General features: G+C 46.3%; 1 protein-coding gene and 1 long non-coding RNA gene across 5 annotated transcripts in view; one reads left to right on the top strand and one right to left on the bottom strand.

Moving 5' to 3' along the window:
- Arhgef3 (Rho guanine nucleotide exchange factor 3) overlaps positions 1 to 13,291 on the top strand; it is a 283,414-nt gene that overhangs the window by 228,664 nt on the left and 41,459 nt on the right. The gene's annotated exons all lie outside the window — the stretch shown is intronic.
- Positions 9,870 to 12,307, bottom strand: LOC119088558. The gene is made up of 2 exons (XR_005092227.1): positions 12,219 to 12,307; positions 9,870 to 10,359 (listed from the first exon to the last, which is right to left on the bottom strand). It is a non-coding gene; the product is annotated as an uncharacterized LOC119088558 (long non-coding RNA).

The raw sequence follows: 13,291 nt of genomic DNA, 5'->3' as shown, positions 1-13,291 counted from the left end.
TCAGTGTGGGGGTGGCAGGAAAGGCTTTCAAGTCGGGTAGACTTGAATTCAGATTTCAGCCCTGCCAATTAATTACTGGGTAAGACTTGGAGCAAGTGGTTTCCTTTCTCTGGACACCTGCTTCCTCTATAAAAGAGAGTCCTGGTGTGAGATAGATGAGAGAGTGTGCTAGTCAGGAGAGAGAGGCCTTAGCAGCAATTCTCTAAGGCTTTGCAGGATCAGCTCCCTAAATGTTGAGGCAGAAGGGAGAAGGACCTGGTCCAGAATGAGCCTTTACTCCATCTACATGTCTTTTGCTACCTGGGGGTACCTAAGAACCTAAGAACTTTTCCCTCCTCTGCTCCAGGAGTTCTTTACCCCAGAAATGCATACCATATTCAGCAAAACTGCCTTCATCCCTTCTGAAAACTTTCTGGCACCCATTGCTTCTGATTCCAAGGCTAAACCAACATTTTGTTTCACCAAATAATCTATGTGTTGGCTTCTGTATTTATAAGCCACCTGCCTTTCATGTTCATAATTATCTTTTGTGATTGAAATGAGCTGAACTTGATGTAGGGGGAGCTAGTTCTCCAAGGCTCCTGGCCTCCTTTGTCACATGATACCTTCTTTTTCATATTCAAACACATATGAATTTCAATAGACTTTAGATAATGATACATTCTTCAGTTCTGAGGGTTAGAAATAACACCTAATCATTGTGTTTCAAGGTTGCAAATGTCGAGTTGAGAGAGCCATTGTTTGCAGTGAGCCTTTGGGAAAATCCATTGTCAGTGAGCATTAAAAAAACTAAAGTCCTGAGCCTTTGGGAAAATCCATTGTCAGTGAGCATTAAAAAACTAAAGTCCTGTCATTAAAAATATGCTGCAGAATGAAAAGTGGCCAAGAAACAGTGTTGTGTTGTTGTGTGAGCGTGCACACCCATCCTAAGGAAGAGCATTTTGAAACTATTTATATACTTATTTGAGGGTGTGTGGGATGACAGGAGGACCATAGAACTCTATTGTAGATCACCACCCTCACAATTTCGTAAGCAGCGCTCCCTCTGCCTTATTTTTTCACATACCATTGCTCAGTGTGTGGCAAGGTGTCACCCCAAATGTGAAGGTTTAAATTTTAAAAAAAAAATTATTCCCAATTCACTGCTCCTTAGGTAGTTGTTTGGTGGCCTTTTTAGTTTAGAATAATCAGATTTGGATTTATTCTGTTCTCACTTGGGAGCCGAATGTTCTGAAATGTTCTGTATTTCCTGGCTGTAAGTGTGGGAAGGTGCTGCTGCGGATACACATGGGCCAGGCATCTGAAGGGATAAAGTGATGCTGAGGACAGCTGGCACGTGCCAGAGAGCATCACACGTGGTTTGTGTTTCTTTCTTGAAGTCACATCCCTAAAAGGCTTCCTTGTTCAAAAAGCATGGCCTCTATCAAAGCTAAGAAGCAACCGGGCAGCAAAGACGTGTGTCTGTTCTCTCCTGCAGCCCTGGACCGCTGGGCTGCATGACCAGGCAACTTTTACCTCGCAGGCAAATGTGGTCCCTGCCTGATCTTCAGTCAGACAGCGGACCTGTCGGCTCAGCTCGCCTGAGATGTACGTCAGCACCCCAGATTCAGCCAGGACAATCCGTGCTGTCCTTTGGGACACTGAGATCGAGATCCGTGCACCTCTTTTCGTCTGTGTACTTCTGCTTTGCTTTCTGGGAAGCTAAGATAATAAACGCCGAGCCTTTCTTGGAGCAAAAGGCACCATGGTTGTGTGAGAAAAGTTCTCCTTTGTGTACCTGATGGGTTAAATATCCAGAGTACCTATAGCTGCCTAATGCCAGACAGTACTGGGGTCTGGCAAGACTGGGCACCGGCTCCCGTAGCTAATAATTCAGCAGGGTGTCGGCAGAGCCTGTCCTGTGCCGACCTCAAGGCCCGTGTACCTCAAGACCCATGTACTGGCTTCCTCCCCCTGCTCAGGTTGATAGCTTGGGTTTTCACCAGTGGTTTTGTGTCCTCCAGCAAAGCCTTGAATCCTGCAAGCCACCCCCAGTTTCCCTCCGTCCAGCCAGAGTTTTACTAAACGGACAACAAAGCCGCCGAAAGGAGAAGGCAGGAGTGTGGAATGAAAGATGTGTGGCCAGAACATGTCCGTGGTATGACAGTGGAAAGTGAGTGGGAAGCGGCAGGGGATGGCAGCGGACTGGAGAGCGGGCTGGAGGAGGAAGCAGGCTGCTTCTTGGACTTTGGAATAGGCCAGTGCTCTGCTCTTATCTGGGGGCTCTACTTGAGTGGGCCCATGGACACATTCCACATAGTCTCACATGCTCCCCCAGACAGCTGTAAGAGGGCCATTGCATTTCACAGCTAGCAAACCAAGCCAGAGGGGGTTACGTGATCGCCTCAAGGTTATAAAATACTGGTCTCCGGCCAGAAAGCTTGGCTCGTATTTATCCATGGATAAATTCTTTGCAAAGAATTGATAGATTATTCGGTCAAAGTGATGGGAACTTTGTTAGGTTCTACAGAGGCTTTTGAGTCCTTTCTAAGCTCTGAGGGAGCTCACAAAATGTCTTCAAAGTCATCTTGAAATTTGTACACACCAGCTTCCCCAACTCTGAAACAAGGATGGAAGCCTCCATGCATCCTTTTCTCCTACCCAGCCCAGAGGGGTGGAGCCAGGAGCCAGGATATCCCTTCAGCACAGATAAACAAGGACAGAACTTAATCCCACCCACAAGTTCCAAGAAGTCAGTAGGAAGTAACTGAGGAACTCCAAAGCCACAGAGGCCTTCCTTAGGGCTCAGTGACAGTGATCAGGCTACCCTTGCCATACCTTAGGTGCCCTGTTGGTTACATCCAGCCAGGTCTGTACCCCCATTCCCCAGACATGGGAATAGCATGCTGGACGCGTCACTTATGTAACAGTCATGTCCCAAATGCACTACATCTTTGTATGCCAGGTTGACCTTCCTGTGACTCACAACCCAGGGCCACAGCCCTGCTGGCAGGCCTCCTCCTTTGTCAGAAGGCCTGACTCCTAAAGTGACACAGCTCTAAGATTCAGGCCCTGTCGGCCTCAGCAGAGTAAAAAGTGCTGCTTGGAGTTGGGCAGGCAGCTGTGTAGCCAGGGACCACAGAAAGACCTAAATATTTGACTTCCTCTTTCTCTGAAGGTCTGAAGAGCCATGTCTGGGCATGACCAAGATGAGCTTCAGGCTACAGGGGCTGGCGCGGGCTGAAAGGAACTTACGGGGTGTGGGTGGGTGCTGCGCCTTCTGCCTAGGGTTAAGTAATTGTAACATCCTGTATAAGAGAACTCGAATGTGGTTTTCTGCTAAACTCCAATATTTTAGGGCTGTTTATTAGATGTGTTTAATCTCGGGCCAATTTAGCCAGTAGCAGACTAATAAAATAACAAATGTGGGCTTGTTGCCAGGACAAATGTTGACTTACCCTCCTCATGTTGACTAAAATGAATAACTTTGAAAGTAATTGAGGAGCGGGGGCCTGAGCCAATGCTCCAGTCTGAAACAGTGGTTCTGTTTTATTTTACTGGCACTCCTGAGAGATTGTATGCATAACCTGTGCTCCTGCCTGCTCCAGCTCTGAGAGGCCCACATTTTACTGTTATTTTCCAAAGTTCATTTTTTTTAATCCCCTACCCCCAAGCCCATAAACCTTCATTCAGCAAAAATGAATGTCCTTGTGGCAGGCAAGGAAGACCCAAACTTCAGTGAAAATGAGAATTAAAGTAATAATTTCAGCTGGCCATGAGGGCATGTGTAGTATAGTGTAGTGTTAGTGTAGAAGCTGAGGGAGGAAGACCCTTGTTTGAGGGCAGATTGGGCTACAGAGAAAAAGTGAAACTTTCTCAAAATAATAATAATCATCGTAGTGATTTGTTGAGATTCTTCCTTCGGAAACAAAACATCATGCCCTTTGCGTTCCCCCCTTAGTGTTTGTTATGAAATGAATGGCTTCTCTAGCGAGGGCCCACTGAATGAGAGTGAATCCTTCTCACTTTGCCAACCACCACTTTGCCTGCATTTTGCCCCTGAGTTTATTCAAACCCGAGAGGGCCAGCAAGACTTTGCCCGAGTTGTTTGCACTTGAAGGAAGCCAAAGACCACAGAAGTTGTCGTAACAAATGGGTTCTTTTCTTGCTCTGTATGGGAAGCTGATTTGGACTGGGACTCCTGTCATGATTGTCTGAGTTCAGCCAGCTGTCTTGATGTCGCCTCCTTAACCAAGGCTCTCCTGAAAGCAGCTGCCTCCCAGACCAACGCCAGCCCATAGCTGCTGAGAGGTTTTGGGGATTCTCTCCTGCAGGAAGCAGGATGCACAGAGAACGAATGTCCTTTCTTCAACCTTAGCATGCTCAGGGCGGATGTGGGGGGTTGACGGTGCTGTATTTTAGTGTTTTGTTTTGGTTGTTATTGTTGAGGTTTTTTGTTTGTTTTGTTTTGTTTTTTTAGTAATGGGTATTGAGTCCATGTTGAAGGCATGCTCTACCACTGAGATATACCTCAAGCCCCAATATATCCAGTTTAATGGCCCTGAGTCAACGGTTCAACTATGACCTCTCTGTCAACTACTCATTTGGGTTTGGTTTGGTTTGGTTTGGTTTGGGTTTTGAGACAGAGTTTCTCTCTGTAGCCCTGGCTGTCCTGGAACTTGATCTATAGCCCAGGCTGGCCTTGAACTCTTGAGATCTTCCTGCCTCTGCATCCTGAGTGCTGGGATTAAAGGCGTGGGCCACCGCACTTGACATCTACCCTTGAATGTCTCCGTGAGCCAAGGTGGGAATATTCTTCAGCACTTTGGCCCAGCTGTGTGGCAGCCTGAGTGCAGTGTGGGCATGGGCCTGAAATGATGAAGTGTGTTCCCTGGGTGTCATTTCTCCTGGCTCTCCTTGTTCCCCCATTAGCAAAAACAAAACAAACAGATCCTAGCTTTTCTTTTCTTTTTTTGTTCTCCTTTGTAAGAAGGAAATCAGGGTGTTTTCCTCCTAGCACCTGACATGAAAGAAAGACTCGAGCCATTTCTTAACTGGGAAATGCAGTCTCCCTGTGTGCCCAGTGCATGGCAGGCAGCCAGACTCACAGCTGGCAAAAACAAACACGGGCGTGGTCTCCTCTGTGTGGTGATCAGCTGGTCCAAAGCTATGGGGGATCCCTCCTGGTTCTGTTCTGATGCTTGACAAAGCCCAGAATCTCTGTCGAAGTCATGGATCAATGTCTGTTAAGGAAAATGAAGGTCTGGGCTGAGTTTGAAGACCGTTTCCTCCTCTTGTGAATTCAAACCCGGTCATTCTGAAGCCGGTGATACTTGCTGAAGCAATGAAGCCAGGTTTCCACTGGACTTGGGGCTTCGTTATTTGCCTTTCATCTTCTGATAACAAATGACACTAGCCCAATTAGCTATGTGCCAAGAGAAAGAGAGCAGGCAAAAGAATAATAGTGGAAGTTTTGGAATTAGGAACAATCATTTCATTATTGTCGTCTTTGTTTCCCACAAAGTAAGGTAGACTCACCAGCCCGCCCTAAGGGACCTTCTCTTCTTGCCCTCCAGCCTCACTCCTCTGTCCCTTAAACCATTCCAAGGTCACCTTTTTGCCACCGGCGTGACCTGCCCATGCCTCTTGTCACCCTGCCCTGCATGCTGACCCCCTCTTCGGCCCCCTCCCTTCCAGCCGCAGCTGACACTGGCCCTTGGAACTCGGTCAGGACCCACCTTTGGCTTTCCTTGTGCAGCGGAGGGATGAAGGGACACCTGCTCATGTCAGTGATGCCCACTTTGCACTTACTAGATAAACCAACACTCTCTCCAACGAACGTGTTCATTACGAATGTGATGGCGGCATTCCACGGGAGGGACATCCACAGACACTGCCCGTGGTAGTCTCCCAGCGCCTGGGACAAAGACCCACAGGGTCAGTGGCTTCAGCACCCACATATTGTTCCAGAGACAAAGTGGCTGATAGTGAGGCATCCTCTGAGCCTGCCCAGGGCGGCTTCCCTGCTGCTTCTGCTTTCTGGAGTTTGCTGGCCATCCCTGGTGTTCCCTGGCTTGTGGGTTCACCTCTCTGCCATTAGATGTCCACATCTCTGTCTTAATCGTCCCTTCATATAAGGACATCTGTGACCGGACTCTAACTAATTTGACTTCATCTTAACTTGATTGATTTACAGAGATCCTAGTTCCCAATAAGGTTACATTTATTTAGAGGCTGGGTTTAGAACCTGTGTGTACACTTTCATAGGTAACTATTTAAAACATGTCTGTATATTTGTGTGTGTGCTGGGGGGGGGGATTCACTCACCTATAGCAACACGATAACCACATGTCCAAGTTGATGTCACCATTAATCAGACCTAACATCACGTCCCCTTCGATATAATGTGTTAAGAAGGTGCACCCTTTGATCCACTCTGACCAGAACACAAGCAGCAAGGTTGCTAAACCTCATCAGGAGGAAGCATCACACCTGTCTACACTGAGAGCCATTCTGTAAAGCAACTGACCAGTGCCCCTCCCGAGTGTCAGCTAGACAGCGGCAGTGGTTTGCTGTAAGATGACGAGAGCACTGTGTGTGGGGAACTGTCACTGAAGGATGAGGCAATGAAATATAATGTGGGATTTCAGACTGGGTCCTAGAAGAGAAAAAGGACATTAGTGGGAAGTGCCGTGAAACCCCAGCGGCGCCCCTAACATTTAGTCCACGGTGCTGTGCCAATGCTAACTTCTTAGTTTTGATGAGTGTCCTCTGGCTGTGTGCAACATGAACCTTAGAGAAAGTGCAGCGAAAGGCGTAGGAAACACGCTGTTCTATTTTTGCCAACTTGTTTGTGACTCTCGAATCACATCGGTGTCAGTTTTTTGAAAAAGAAGATACATATATGGAGTGATAAGTTCACCTTTTCTTGAGGGCAGAGATGGAGAGGGGTAAGAAAAGGCACACCAGTTCTCAAGTCCTCTTCCAAGTGCTTCTCACTGAGCGCTTGCTTGTCATAAAGCCATGGCATGTGTGTCATGGTCTGTGAGATAGGATAGCAGAGCAGAGGCGTATTGTCCAGGGTGTGGTCCACATTTGCCTTTACCGTCTAAGATAGGTGACCTTATGTAGGTGTTTAGGATCCTCAGACCTCTGTGCACTCATCTCTAAGATGAGGATCATGACATGAGCTATGTTCTGAAGATGCCATGAGCATATCATGGAAAGCTCTAAGTCCAGTGCCAGCCACAGATCACATGGCCCCAATAAAAGATAGCTGTTCCCCACAGAGTTCTCCATAAGCCATTGTGTGGTTATTCCCCCAATCCCTCCCTTGAAGAAATTGTGAATAACATTCATTATATCCTACAGGAAATATGGGAGCCAGACTAAGATAGATGACTGATTGATCTAAGAAATACAGCTTGCTCACAACCACTTTGTCCAGAAAGCATGAACACAAGAGGGGAGACTGTTGGCAATCCTTGGAAGGACAGGCTGTGAAGCAGGTTGTCTCTCTCCTCTAAGGGGAGACACGGGGCTGTTTGAAGGAAAGCTTATGGCTTGGCAGAGGCAGAGGTAGTGCAGGTGTTGACTGGCGGGGAATGAGAGCCACTGACAGGCAGGGAAGGCCTTGGCAAGAGCGAGTGTGACCTGGAAGTCTTGAAGGGTGAGTCTTGAGCGTAAACTGTAAATCAGTGTGAACAGTTTCGGGTGCTAAGAAGAGAGCGGTAGAGTCAAGGCAATTGTAGAGAAATGTGAAAAGGGGGGAGCTGGGCGGCCTTAGCTTCCTCCTCCCTGCAAGAGTGGAAATGGAAGGAAAAGCCTGAGTTGGGAGTGAGCCATGGAGAAAGCAAAGCATGCTTTCAGATTAAAACAAATATGGAAGAGTCAGCGGACTCCTGTCTGGGGCCAGTCTGATCCTGAAGGGACTCCTTTTAGTGTGTGCTTTCTAAAGTAAATCAGTTGACCACCACCAGATCATTTTATGAAGTTTAGTGATTAGGAGCCTGTGTGTGAATGCATTCGTAAAAGCCGAAGCAACAATAACAAAACCAAAATGAAACAAAAAAAATGGGTTCAGGGAGCTCAGAGCTGGACTGGCTCCTCCCAGCCTTGACTTCAATGTCGGTAACATAGTTCTCTCCGCTTTCAGTTTCCCTCTAGACCATGTTTTCACAGAGTTACTGATGCTCGCTCAGTGGTGGTGGGGTTTCTTCTGTTCTGATGATGGCTGTTTCTGGTCCCCTCTACTAATGAGCTCAGAGATTCACTCATCTTTCCCCCTTCTGCATTTGATGATACATTTTTCAGAACAATTTTCTGTCCATTATAAAAATAGCTTTTTAAAAAAGATAATTTTGTTTTGCACCACAGGCAAGATTACGGCTGAGTCTGTTCTTTTGACAGTTATCAACTTGTGATGCATCCTGTTTTCTTTGTCTCAAATCACCCCAACCTCATTTTATTGTGAAGTGGATCACAGGAACTGTGTCATTTAAAATGGCCTTTATTTATACATCAGAGGAAATTGATAATGTTTGGCCTGATTTATAGGCTGATTTTTTTTCATCAGGACCTCCGGTTCCTTAGTAATGACAGGGAGACTTATTAGTAATTATAAAAGTCCAGCCTATAGCTTAGGCTTGTTTCTAACTAGCTCTTTTAACTTAACCCATTTCTATTGATTTACTTTTTGCTTTGTAGCTTTATTGCCTTTACTCTGTACTGCATGTGGTACTGCTTCTGAGTCCTGGCATCTCCTTGTGACTCCACCCTTATTCCCAGCATTCACTCTGCTCCCCAAATCCTGCCTATGTATTGGCCGTTTAGCTTTTTATTAAACCAATTACATTGAAATATACAGTGTAAAGGAATATTCCACAACACTGATTTATTTTTTTTTTTAAAAAAAAAGGCCATTTAGCTTTTTATTAAACCAATTACAGTGAAATATCTTCACACAGTGTAAAGGAATATTCCACAACACTGATTTATTTAAAAAGTAAAATGGAGTGGAGTAGGGATTACTCATGCAGAAATGAAGTCAACCATGCTCCCTGCTCCTCAGGGGAGGACCCTACATACCCAGCTCCAGGGAGAAAGTACAAGTCAAACTTGGGCTGTGGCCAGGAGGGCCTGTGGGAAAGTACAATGCCTGGGAGTGTCATCTTGAGGTTTGTCACATACTGAGGTGAGCTGAAGCTGAGGACCACTGAGTAGCAGTGTGACTAGTCAGTCAGCAAGCAACAGCCAGATCTGGCACACTTCCTGTGAGGCTCAAGTTAAAAACAGTGTGTGTTTCTAAGAGTTGAAAAATAATATTTTTGTCATGAAAATTATGACATATGAAAATATGACAATTTTTTGTGTTCATCAATGAAAGGTTTAATGGTCCACACCCATATTGGTTAATTTATGTATTACTTATGTCTGACAGAAGAGATAAATGTTTAAGACAGAGACTAACTCCTTACTTTCTGCTCTTCTACAGAAAAAGTTAGCCAGCCCCAGACAGCTAACCATGGCTCTAAGGTCAGCCTGCCTCAAATTATGGTGCCCCCCTCCATTTTTTTTAACCCAACTGAATGATTTTAAGTAAGTCGATCACTTGAGACCTCAGTTTCTTCATCTTGCAAATGGGCATGATAGGTAGTTAACTTAAAAGCATGTTGAAATCAGTAAACTAGTAAATTTTATATGTTGAGCTCTGAGATAAGACCCTGTAGCCAAAAGCCTTCAATCCCAGCACTTGGGAGATAGAGGTAGGCAGGATCCCTGTGAGTTTGAGGCCAGCCGGGTCTACAGAGTGAGTTCCAGGTCAGCCACAGCTACACAGAGAAACCCTGTCTCAAAAACAACAGCAGCAAAAAAGACCCTGTAACCAGTACTAGTACATTATCATTTATTTATTGCAAATCAGTCACCATGAGATTATAACTTGGCATTTACCATGAAGATGATATCTTAGGGAGTCAGAGGGTGGACCAGAGGTGAGCTAGCACCCACAGATGGGGCCCTGCAAAGGTTCCCTGTAACATCCAAATGTTTGGAAGTTGTTCGTTTATGTTCGTTTCCTCATGTGACCCTGTCAACCCACGGGCAAAGGCGTCCACGGGTACAAATAGTTCTCCTCACTTCTGCCTGCCTCCTGGCCAAAAGCAGGGTCATTGCCTTGCCAGGCGGTAATATGGTCTAGCCTGTGCTAATGACTGCGTTTCCAGCCTCTCCTGGGGAATGGTAGTGGCTCGGTAAAGGTGGCATCTCAAGGCAGCTGCAGACATGGTGTGTCCACCGTCTTCGTACTGCACCCAGCCCCACGCTGAATGAAGTACAGAGAAGATGAGGGGTTCCCTGTAGGTCTGTTCCGGTGGAACTGTTCTGAAGAAAGACAAAAGAGAAACCGTGCTGCATGCTGTTGATGCGATGGGCAATTTTTTACACGACACCGTCTGCTTTGCTTTTTTACCTCTGGGGAGGAAGAATGAGGAGATTGGAAGGTCACTGTGCCTCCCTGAAAAGGATATAAAAAGACATCCAGAAGAAGTCACATTAAAAATACAGTCGCACAGAGTGCTGTATTCCCTTTGGTTTGCAGTTGGCTAATGAGATATCCTTATGGAAAAATGTGACCTCTGTGGCCATCTTCACTCTCTTCCCTACCCACACCTCCCCACTTCTTTTACTTTTTTCCCCCTTCCCTTTCCTCTGACTAGGAAAAAGTATTTTTTTTTTTTTGCATAAAAGTCAATGATAGAAATCCATAGCAGACTGGATATCAAGAGAACTTTCTCTACTTCATAAAGGGTCTCTCTTTCATGCTCTCATCAAGTACAGTAAACACAAAATGAATGTTTATAAATTGCCACTTTGGCGGGTAGGAGAGCTGGAGAGCTGGATCAGCAGTTAAGAGCACTTGCTGCTATTTCAAAGACCCAGGTTTGGTTCCCAACATCCACGTGGAGGCTCAGAACCATCTATAACTCTAGTTGCAAGGGATCTGACACCCTCTTCTGGCCTCCAAGGGCACCAGGCACACACATGATACACATATGTCTATGCAGGCAGATATTCATACACATAAAAAGCTTTTTACATAGATGAATATTTCTTTAAAATCTTTTTTCTTTACTTTTTTTTTTTTTTTTTTTTTTTTTTGGTTTTTCGAGACAGGGTTTCTCTGTGTAGCTTTGCGCCTTTCCTGGAGCTCACTTGGTAGCCCAGGCTGGCCTCGAACTCACAGAGATCCGCCTGGCTCTGCCTCCCGAGTGCTGGGATTAAAGGCGTGCGCCACCACCGCCCGGCCATTTTATTTCTTTTTAAACACATTGAGAGTTGAGCATGGTGACACACCCTTGCAATCTCACCACTTGGGAACTAATGGCAAGAAGACAAGAAATCAAGATCAGCCTCCCCTACATAGTTCCAGGCCAGCCTGGACTATGCAAAACTTTCTTTCAAACAATACTCACAACAACAGCAATAGCAACAGCAACAAAATAATTTCAGAATCAGCAATTAGACTAGTGTACCCAATATCTTAACTTGTGATAAACACTATACAGGCAGTCCTAATTAGTGTAATAAAACAGTGACGCTAAGAAAGGATTAAACAGACCTATTGTTATTCAAACTTACTACCCCTACCCTTAAACGTTCTTTAGTGGGGTTGGGGGTTTAGCTCAGTGGTAGAGTGCTTGCCTAGCAAGTGCAAGCAAGGCCCTGGGTTCTGTCCTCAGCTCTGGGGGGAAAAAAAGTTCTTTAGTGATGGGCCTTCCTGCCTGCCCTTCAGATCCCGTGGTGGTGGTGGTGGTGGTGTGCACTGGAAACAGCACATTTTGTGCCTGGGTGTCGTTGGCCTTGCCCAGCCTGGTCTGGCAGTGTGCTTTGTTGGATCAGGCAGGCTCTCTGCAGGTTATGTTTTGTCATCTTCCTGCAAACCCCCAAACAGCCTTGGTATTGCATTTGCTAGTTCTCAGTAATGCTGTTTACTTCGACTCTGGAAATATTTTCTCGGAGGACTCTTTAGACAGTAGTAAGACCTAGCTGGAGACGGACTGAGTAAATGGAAAAAGGAAAATCAGATTAGGCCAAGAATTGTTTTTAATCTCTTGTTCTCACAGCAGCCCTCGAGGATAGCGCCATAATTCATATTTCACTCATGTGGGTCAAATGTAAGGCTCCCCCCTCCCCCACCCTACCCCCCACCCCCAGAATTCAAGTTTTGAACTTGCACCTACCTGCATAGCTGGATCACAGCATGGAATCACGGCAGGGTGCCTTCTGGTTCCTTCCTCTTTGCTTAGGAATGTCAGATCACCGAAGAGCAGCCTGATGTGGACTCCCTTGGGGGCCACGCCTCAGAAAAGCAGTTCTGACTACAAGTCCTTGGAGCCGCATTGTGCTGGGCCAGTGTCGCATTGAATGTGCATCCTATACCTGGGTAGATAATGCACATCTGGCGGAGCAGAGCCAGGTCGTCCTGCAGCCCGCCAAGGGCGTCCCCTGCCTTGCCGTAAAGCCGCTTCACTTTCCCGTTCGTTCGGATACAGCTTTAGCTGTGGAAATGAGACCCGCCTCTCTGGGCTCTAAGGTGCGTGCAGGATTATTATCCGAGACCACATCCTTTTCCTCTGGGACTTTGATCACGTGCTGCAATGCGGTTTGTGCCACCAAAGGGAATGGGATCACAGCTGTGGCATCTCTGTACTAAAGCAGGAGCCGTTTAGAGAAATTCCGAGAGTGCTTAAGAAGCTGCATGTGCACATGCACGTGGACTCGGCATGCCGAGGGTGGAGATAATGACGTAAGAGGGGGAATTTTAAAAATCATCCTCTGGGCACAGATGACCAAGAGCTGGGCAAGGAGCATCCTGAAGGACACTATCACCTGGAAGCTTCCATCCTTTGTAACACAGTCTCTCCTGTAGGAGAGTCATCTAGCCTTCCTGATGTTCCGAGGATTGTCTGCTGTCTGCTCAGTTTAGCACACCCAGAAGCCAGAGAGGCCCCCGGCAGCCGGATCCATTCTGTCTTAGAAAGGCAACTGACTGCTTTGTGAACTCACAGCTTACCCTTTGGCACCACTGAATTGTTTTGAACGTCTTTAATTTTTTTTTCTTACTTAAAATGTCAGCAAAGTTGATAGAGTCTTGTTAAGAAGCTGCTTCTGATTTCTGAGGCTGTCAAGGGCATCAGATGACATGAAAACCTCCCAGCCGAGTTCAAGATTCACGAAGGATTTCTCCAAACATCTGCTATGTTTAGAATACCCTGCAGGAATCCCTTGAAGAATTGGAAATTCCGGCTCGACC

This window comes from Peromyscus leucopus, chromosome 9 (assembly GCF_004664715.2).
Source record: "Peromyscus leucopus breed LL Stock chromosome 9, UCI_PerLeu_2.1, whole genome shotgun sequence".
Lineage (NCBI taxonomy): Eukaryota > Metazoa > Chordata > Mammalia > Rodentia > Cricetidae > Peromyscus > Peromyscus leucopus.
Note: the sequence above shows the minus strand (reverse complement) of the source record. Positions and strands in the feature narration are given on the sequence as shown.